Source organism: Triturus cristatus, chromosome 12, assembly GCF_964204655.1.
Source record: "Triturus cristatus chromosome 12, aTriCri1.1, whole genome shotgun sequence".
Taxonomy (NCBI): domain Eukaryota; kingdom Metazoa; phylum Chordata; class Amphibia; order Caudata; family Salamandridae; genus Triturus; species Triturus cristatus.
This window is the reverse complement of record NC_140595.1, coordinates 719,512,052-719,521,408: the sequence shown is the minus strand read 5'-3', so window position 1 is coordinate 719,521,408 and position 9,357 is coordinate 719,512,052. Positions and strand designations below refer to the sequence as shown.

The 9,357-nt window shown below is 47.4% G+C and overlaps 2 non-coding genes across 2 annotated transcripts; both read right to left on the bottom strand.

Moving 5' to 3' along the window:
- Positions 1-625: 625 nt before the first annotated feature.
- On the bottom strand, positions 626-707 carry TRNAS-AGA (transfer RNA serine (anticodon AGA)). The gene has a single exon. It is a non-coding gene; the product is annotated as a tRNA-Ser (tRNA).
- A 3,642-nt stretch (positions 708-4,349) lies between these two features.
- On the bottom strand, positions 4,350-4,431 carry TRNAS-AGA (transfer RNA serine (anticodon AGA)). The gene has a single exon. It is a non-coding gene; the product is annotated as a tRNA-Ser (tRNA).
- Between the last annotated feature and the right edge of the window lie 4,926 nt (positions 4,432-9,357).

Genomic DNA, 9,357 nt, shown 5'->3' with positions numbered 1-9,357 from the left:
AACCGCTAAGCATCCTGGGAGATGTAGTCCGTTTTCGCTGGTTACCGTTTTCCTCCCCTCGTATGACAGGAATTCTTGACATGTTGACAGTACCTCTAATCTTCAGAAAGCCACCATGTGCATAGATGTCTTTGATGCCGCCTCATGCGCAGATGTCTTTGATGTCACCTCATGCGTAGATGTCTTTGATTCCACCTCATAGGTAGATGTCTGTGATGCCACCTTGTGCATAGATGCTCTGATGTCACCTCATGCATAGATGGCTTTGATGTTGCTTCGTGCATCGATGGCTTTGATGTCACCTCGTGCATAGATGGCTTTTATGCCACCACACCTCGTGCATAGATGTATTTGTCCCCCAAAGCTTGGTGCCTCCTGTTTACTGCTGTGTCCTCTTGTCATCACCCTGTTAGAATTTATTGGGTGTGAGCTCAGTGGTGGTGGTTGCCTGGATCCACCTCTCCTGCCGCTGAATCCCAGAGGCCCTGCATGTAATGCGTAGTAGCACTGTTGCATTGTGGAGAGCAATGCTTCTCTCAGTGGGAGTGAGTACCGCATGACGTAATGATGCTTAACAAAGCACACCAATAATTGAAAATGTGAATTAATTCTTAAAAGAACATCTCGCAGTCTGCAGGATTCGAACCTGCGCAGGGAAACCCCAATGGATTTCTAGTCCATCGCCTTAAGCACTCGGCCACACCTACACAATATACATTTATTTTACCAGAAAAAATACATGAAATACTACTGTGCACAGTCCACCGAGACTCATCTTCTTCAAATGATAAATGAAAAAAGGCAAACGACTTAGAAAAGGAAAGCTCAGGGAAAAATAAGCTAATGGGGTTTGCTACGTATAATGTGTGCACTCGAAGCGATCAGAGAAAAAAGTGCAACAAGTGAGGAAGGTTTATGAAAGTATTGGCTGTGGAGAAGAGTCGAGAAAGGATTATAAAAAAAAGATACAGGCAGTGAAGGGTTGAGAGTAGTCAGTACAGCGGTGCTTGGTACAAATTGTGCTGCGGTCTAGGGAGAGAATCTGCAGAACAGGAAACAACTCACTGAAACATGATTGCGCATGCGCGGTGCTGCTGGGCAGAGACCAGTCCGTTTTTAGGTTGAGCAAAGACAGCGTGTGGCATCCTGAGATGCTACTCCTGTTGCTAGGCATTGAAGAATGTTTTCATCTGTATGAGTCTTATGATGTAATCACTAGCAAGACAGTTGCAGCCTAGCTTTCATCCCTACAAGACCTGCTAATGTGGATGGGATCTTTCTGTGGAATAAATCTACGTCAAGCCTTCATGAGTGGTGTACCTCTTTACATTTGGTGACCGAGGATGGGATATACCATAAAGGATTAATTTCAATAATGGAAAGATATCAACATTCCCAAAATCACCAAGGGTGCTAAACCGCTGTTGAGATATCTACTTCACGTGTGCTCCTCTGCACTGTTTCACCTTGGATTGTGATGTGCTGTTGACTTATCTACTTCACGGGTGCCCCTCTGGACTGTTTCACCTTGGATTGTGATGTCCACCATTTATTCTACACCTTTATCTACTGCCCATGTTTAACACTGATCTGGATGCGAGGATATTTTTCACTGGACTACCGATTTTTTTTTCTTACCCGCTATTATCATCTAGACTACTCGTCAATTGTGTTGCTGGGGGACGCATGTTGACTTTTAATTAAAGACTCGTCATTTCCCCTGGTTTTGGACTGGCGAGGGAAACTGGTGATTGCGGCTGTGTTGTGCCTCCACGACCGACTGTGTTTGAGGTGCAGAGGCATCACTTAATTTATTGGCGGTTTGATGCCCTCACGATCGACTCCGAGGTCTCAGGGTGCACAGGCATCATTCAAATTGTCTGCGCGCACTCATATCGCGATCGAGCATCGAAAGCTAGCAGCATTCATCTCCTCGCGAGCCCTGCTCCTTCTTTGGAACTCTGTGATGAGGTAGGGACTGGTGCCTACCCTCTTTGGCTGACCTAATCAGCCAATGAGGGAAGGCATCAGTCCCAACCCTCCTGGCATCTCTGAGGCAGAGCTGTGCAGGTAAGTGTGGTTTATTTAAATTATTGGTGTGTTGGTGTGTAAGTATGAATATTTGGGAGTGAGTATTGTGAATATATGTGAGCGCCTGTGTGTGAATGCCTGGTGTAGGAAGCTGGCTCTGTATATGATCACACCAATAGGAGGTGACACCGTGGACAGAGTCCAGGGATTCCCCAAAAGTGTACAGGGCTGAATGCAAAACCCAAAGTGCTCTATTTGTGGTAGTGTGGCAAGCAGCCCTAGGCCGAACACAGATGAGTGTAAGACATTTATTGCACACACCGGATCAATAATGAACACATGACTGAAGAAGCAGATCCGGACCAATTTAATAAAATTATACTTTGTTGGTATTTTTATTTTTAAAACCAGACTTCATAATAAGGTAAGTATGTTTCAAGTGGAGCTACTTTTCATGTTCTTAAATTGACAGTGCAGTATTCTCATAGTTCAGGATCCCTGAGGAGGGAATCAAGTGAGTGGTGTAACTTACAGTTCCAGTCGTGTGGTCAGACCCACACGGAGTGCAGGGTCGGTCATGGGGGGCTAGTACACCCATACAGTGCGGATTTTGATACCTTTGCCGAGGTGGTCGATTCCGGTAGTGTTCTTCGACCCCGTGGTCAGCTTAAGCAAGGAGCAGGATAGGTTTCTTCAGGCAGACAGCACAGGTACAGTTGCTGGCGGAGTATTGCTGGAGTTCGGATGCTGATCCACTGGTGCTGTATTGCCTTGGAGACATACTGGTCAGGTCAGCATTACAGGAGGTGACCAGCAGGGCCACCAGCAGGAGGGTACAGGCTCTCGGGCCATGAGCTGTGGGCAACTCGGGTTGTGGGCTCGAGAGGATCCCTCGAGGTCGTGGAGGTTGTCCAGTTGCAGGGCGCCTGTGGGCAGGGCAGAGTGATGTCGACAGAAGTGTCAGTCCTCTACCACTGTGGTCTTTGGGAGATCTTTGGATCATAGTGAGACACGTCGACACCAGTGGTGGTCCTTACCTGTGGTGGTTCTTGGAGTTCTTGTGCAGCAGGGAGTCACGTCGACCAGGGTTGGTCTTCCCTGTGGTGGTTCTTGGAGTTTGGTTCTTCTTGGACAGATCCGCTGTCCTCAGGAGATTTGAAGTTTTTATTGAAGGCAAAGCAGGGACCATGTGGGCATGGGTTCGGAAAACAAGCAACACCTTTGAAGAGGTCAAACGTGCCCTCCTTAGAGACACCACCATGGTGGTTTTCATGCCTCGCAGTCGTACAGAATTGATTGTGGATGCCAGCCAGGTAGAACTGGAACCATACTTACTCAGGAAACCTCTCCAGGAGAGTGAGTTACCACTGCCTACGGAGGCAGGGCACTCACGGTGACTGAAACGAAGTATGCACAAATTGAGAGAGTCGCTGGCAATCAGCTAGGGGTGCCAACATTTTCACCTGTACGGATGACGTTCCAAGTTGCCAGTGGTACAATCTACGGCCCCATCCAATCCCGTAATAGAGACTTAAAGACTATGTGTGCGGAGTAAAGGACTTGCTAACCAATGTGGGAAGGGATGTAGAGGGACACCCGACCTCTACATCACACAGCACCACACACATCAAGGACAGGTAGGGCTGAGGAGATAAGTAAGTGGTGGTGGGTCGCTTGAGGACCGACCCAGACTCGAGTACTTAGTGTCTGTCTCTGTGTTCTAGCCTTGAGCCTCACCGGTAGTATGGCAGCCTGTAGCCCAGGCCTCACGCCTCTCACAGTTAGCATCTCCTTCAGAGAAGCTCCTTTCTCAATTTTATCTAAGGCCACAAGTGTTGACAGTACCTCTAATCTTCAGAAAGCCACCATGTGCATAGATGTCTTTGATGCCGCCTCATGCGCAGATGTCTTTGATGTCACCTCATGCGTAGATGTCTTTGATTCCACCTCATAGGTAGATGTCTGTGATGCCACATCGTGCATAGATGCTCTGATGTCACCTCATGCATAGATGGCTTTGATGTCACCTCGTGCATAGATGTATTTGTCCCCCAAAGCTTGGTGCCTCCTGTTTACTGCTGTGTCCTCTTGTCATCACCCTGTTAGAATTTATTGGGTGTGAGCTCCGTGGTGGTGGTTGCCCGGATCCTCCTCTCCTGCCGCTGAATCCCAGAGGCCCTGCATATAATGCGTAGTAGCACTGTTGCATTGTGGAGAGCAATGCTTCTCTCAGTGGGAGTGAGTACCGCATGACGTAATGATGCTTAACAAAGCACACCAATAATTGAAAATGTGAATTAATTCTTAAAAGAACATCTTGCAGTCTGCAGGATTCGAACCTGCGCAGGGAAACCCCAATGGATTTCTAGTCCATCGCCTTAAGCACTCGGCCACACCTACACAATATACATTTATTTTACCAGAAAAAATACATGAAATACTACTGTGCACAGTCCACCGAGACTGATCTTCTTCAAATGATAAATGAAAAAAGGCAAACGACTTAGAAAAGGAAAGCTCAGGGAAAAATAAGCTAATGGGGTTTGCTACGTATAATGTGTGCACTCGAAGCGATCAGAGAAAAAAGTGCAACAAGTGAGCAAGGTTTATGAAAGTATTGGCTGTGGAGAAGAGTCGAGAAAGGACTATAAAAAAAAGATACAGGCAGTGAAGGGTTGAGAGTAGTCAGTACAGCGGTGCTTGGTACAAATTGTGCTGCGGTCTAGCGAGAGAATCTGCGGAACAGGAAACAACTCACTGAAACATGATTGCGCATGCGCGGTGCTGCTGGGCAGAGACCAGTCCGTTTTTAGGTTGAGCAAAGACAGCGTGTGGCATCCTGAGATGCTACTCCTGTTGCTAGGCATTGAAGAATGTTTTCATCTGTATGAGTCTTATGATGTAATCACTAGCAAGACAGTTGCAGCCTAGCTTTCATCCCTACAAGACCTGCTAATGTGGATGGGATCTTTCTGTGGAATAAATCTACGTCAAGCCTTCATGAGTGGTGTACCTCTTTACATTTGGCGACCGAGGATGGGATATACCATAAAGGATTAATTTCAATAATGGAAAGATCTCAACATTCCCAAAATCACCAAGGGTGCTAAACTGCTGTTGAGATATCTACTTCACGTGTGCTCCTCTGCACTGTTTCAACTTGGATTGTGATGTGCTGTTGACTTATCTACTTCACGGGTGCCCCTCTGGACTGTTTCACCTTGGATTGTGATGTCCACCATTTATTCTACACCTTTATCTACTGCCCATGTTTAACACTGATCTGGATGCGAGGATATTTTTCACTGGACTACCGATTTTTTTTTCTTACCCGCTATTATCATCTAGACTACGCGTCAATTGTGTTGCTGGGGGACGCGTGTTGACTTTTAATTAAAGACTCGTCATTTCCCCTGGTTTTGGACTGGCGAGGGAAACTGGTGATTGCGGCTGTGTTGTGCCTCCACGACCGACTGTGTTTGAGGTGCAGAGGCATCACTTAATTTATTGGCGGTTTGATGCCCTCACGATCGACTCCGAGGTCTCAGGGTGCACAGGCATCATTCAAATTGTCTGCGCGCACTCACCTCGCGATCGAGCATCGAAAGCTAGCAGCATTCATCTCCTCGCGAGCCCTGCTCCTTCTTTGGAACTCTGTGATGAGGTAGGGACTGGTGCCTACCCTCTTTGGCTGACCTAATCAGCCAATGAGGGAAGGCATCAGTCCCAACCCTCCTGGCATCTCTGAGGCAGAGCTGTGCAGGTAAGTGTGGTTTCTTTAAATTATTGGTGTGTGTGGGAGTGTAAGTATGAATATTTGGGAGTGAGTATTGTGAATATATGTGAGCGCCTGTGTGTGAATGCCTGGTGTAGGAAGCTGGCTCTGTATATGATCACACCAATAGGAGGTGACACCGTGGACAGAGTCCAGGGATTCCCCAAAAGTGTACAGGGCTGAATGCAAAACCCAAAGTGCTCTATTTGTGGTAGTGTGGCAAGCAGCCCTAGGCCGAACACAGATGAGTGTAAGACATTTATTGCACACACCGGATCAATAATGAACACATGACTGAAGAAGCAGATCCGGACCAATTTAATAAAATTATACTTTGTTGGTATTTTTATTTTTAAAACCAGACTTCATAATAAGGTAAGTATGTTTCAAGTGGAGCTACTTTTCATGTTCTTAAATTGACAGTGCAGTATTCTCATAGTTCAGGATCCCTGAGGAGGGAATCAAGTGAGTGGTGTAACTTACAGTTCCAGTCGTGTGGTCAGACCCACACGGAGTGCAGGGTCGGTCATGGGGGGCTAGTACACCCATACAGTGCGGATTTTGATACCTTTGCCGAGGTGGTCGATTCCGGTAGTGTTCTTCGACCCCGTGGTCAGCGTAAGCAAGGAGCAGGATAGGTTTCAGCAGGCAGACAGCACAGGTACAGTTGCTGGCGGAGTATTGCTGGAGTTCGGATGCCGATCCACTGGTGCTGTATTGCCTTGGAGACATACTGGTCAGGTCAGCATTACAGGAGGTGACCAGCAGGGCCACCAGCAGGAGGGTACAGGCTCTTGGGCCATGAGCTGTGGGCAACTCGGGTTGTGGGCTCGAGAGGATCCCTCGAGGTCGTGGAGGTTGTCCAGTTGCAGGGCGCCTGTGGGCAGGGCAGAGTGATGTCGACAGAAGTGTCAGTCCTCTACCACTGTGGTCTTTGGGAGATCTTTGGATCATAGTGAGACACGTCGACACCAGTGGTGGTCCTTACCTGTGGTGGTTCTTGGAGTTCTTGTGCAGCAGGGAGTCACGTCGACCAGGGTTGGTCTTCCCTGTGGTGGTTCTTGGAGTTTGGTTCTTCTTGGACAGATCCGCTGTCCTCATGAGATTTGAAGTTTTTATTGAAGGCAAAGCAGGGACCATGTGGGCATGGGTTCGGAAAACAAGCAACACCTTTGAAGAGGTCAAACGTGCCCTCCTTAGAGACACCACCATGGTGGTTTTCATGCCTCGCTGTCGTACAGAATTGATTGTGGATGCCAGCCAGGTAGAACTGGAACCATCCTTACTCAGGAAACCTCTCCAGGAGAGTGAGTTACCACTGCCTACGGAGGCAGGGCACTCACGGTGACTGAAACGAAGTATGCACAAATTGAGAGAGTCGCTGGCAATCAGCTAGGGGTCCCAACATTTTCACCTGTACGGATGACGTTCCAAGTTGCCAGTGGTACAATCTACGGCCCCATCCAATCCCGTAATAGAGACTTAAAGACTATGTGTGCGGAGTAAAGGACTTGCTAACCAATGTGGGAAGGGATGTAGAGGGACACCCGACCTCTACATCACACAGCACCACACACATCAAGGACAGGTAGGGCTGAGGAGATAAGTAAGTGGTGGTGGGTCGCTTGAGGACCGACCCAGACTCGAGTACTTAGTGTCTGTCTCTGTGTTCTAGCCTTGAGCCTCACCGGTAGTATGGCAGCCTGTAGCCCAGGCCTCACGCCTCTCACAGTTAGCATCTCCTTCAGAGAAGCTCCTTTCTCAATTTTATCTAAGGCCACAAGTGTTGACAGTACCTCTAATCTTCAGAAAGCCACCATGTGCATAGATGTCTTTGATGCCGCCTCATGCGCAGATGTCTTTGATGTCACCTCATGCGTAGATGTCTTTGATTCCACCTCATAGGTAGATGTCTGTGATGCCACATCGTGCATAGATGCTCTGATGTCACCTCATGCATAGATGGCTTTGATGTCACCTCGTGCATAGATGGCTTTTATGCCAATACACCTCGTGCATAGATGTATTTGTCCCCCAAAGCTTGGTGCCTCCTGTTTACTGCTGTGTCCTCTTGTCATCACCCTGTTAGAATTTATTGGGTGTGAGCTCCGTGGTGGTGGTTGCCCGGATCCTCCTCTCCTGCCGCTGAATCCCAGAGGCCCTGCATATAATGCGTAGTAGCACTGTTGCATTGTGGAGAGCAATGCTTCTCTCAGTGGGAGTGAGTACCGCATGACGTAATGATGCTTAACAAAGCACACCAATAATTGAAAATGTGAATTAATTCTTAAAAGAACATCTTGCAGTCTGCAGGATTCGAACCTGCGCAGGGAAACCCCAATGGATTTCTAGTCCATCGCCTTAAGCACTCGGACACACCTACACAATATAGATTTATTTTACCAGAAAAAATACATGAAATACTACTGTGCACAGTCCACCGAGACTCATCTTCTTCAAATGATAAATGAAAAAAGGCAAACGGCTTAGAAAAGGAAAGCTCAGGGAAAAATAAGCTAATGGGGTTTGCTACGTATAATGTGTGCACTCGAAGCGATCAGAGAAAAAATTGCAACAAGTGAGCAAGGTTTATGAAAGTATGGGCTGTGGAGAAGAGTCGAGAAAGGATTATAAAAAAAAGATACAGGCAGTGAAGGGTTGAGAGTAGTCAGTACAGCGGTGCTTGGTACAAATTGTGCTGCGGTCTAGGGAGAGAATCTGCGGAACAGGAAACAACTCACTGAAACATGATTGCGCATGCGCGGTGCTGCTGGGCAGAGACCAGTCCGTTTTTAGGTTGAGCAAAGACAGCGTGTGGCATCCTGAGATGCTACTCCTGTTGCTAGGCATTGAAGAATGTTTTCATCTGTATGAGTCTTATGATGTAATCACTAGCAAGACAGTTGCAGCCTAGCTTTCATCCCTACAAGACCTGCTAATGTGGATGGGATCTTTCTGTGGAATAAATCTACTTCAAGCCTTCATGAGTGGTGTACCTCTTTACATTTGGCGACCGAGGATGGGATATACCATAAAGGATTAATTTCAATAATGGAAAGATCTCAACATTCCCAAAATCACCAAGGGTGCTAAACTGCTGTTGAGATATCTACTTCACGTGTGCTCCTCTGCACTGTTTCACCTTGGATTGTGATGTGCTGTTGACTTATCTACTTCACGGGTGCCCCTCTGGACTGTTTCACCTTGGATTGTGATGTCTACCATTTATTCTACACCTTTATCAACTGCCCATGTTTAACACTGATCTGGATGCGAGGATATTTTTCACTGGACTACCGATTTTTTTTTCTTACCCGCTATTATCATCTAGACTACGCGTCAAATGTGTTGCTGGGGGACGCGTGTTGACTTTTAATTAAAGACTCGTCATTTCCCCTGGTTTTGGACTGGCGAGGGAGACTGGTGATTGCGGCTGTGTTGTGCCTCCACGACCGACTGTGTTTGAGGTGCAGAGGCATCACTTAATTTATTGGCGGTTTGATGCCCTCACGATCGACTCCGAGGTCTCAGGGTGCACAGGCATCATTCAA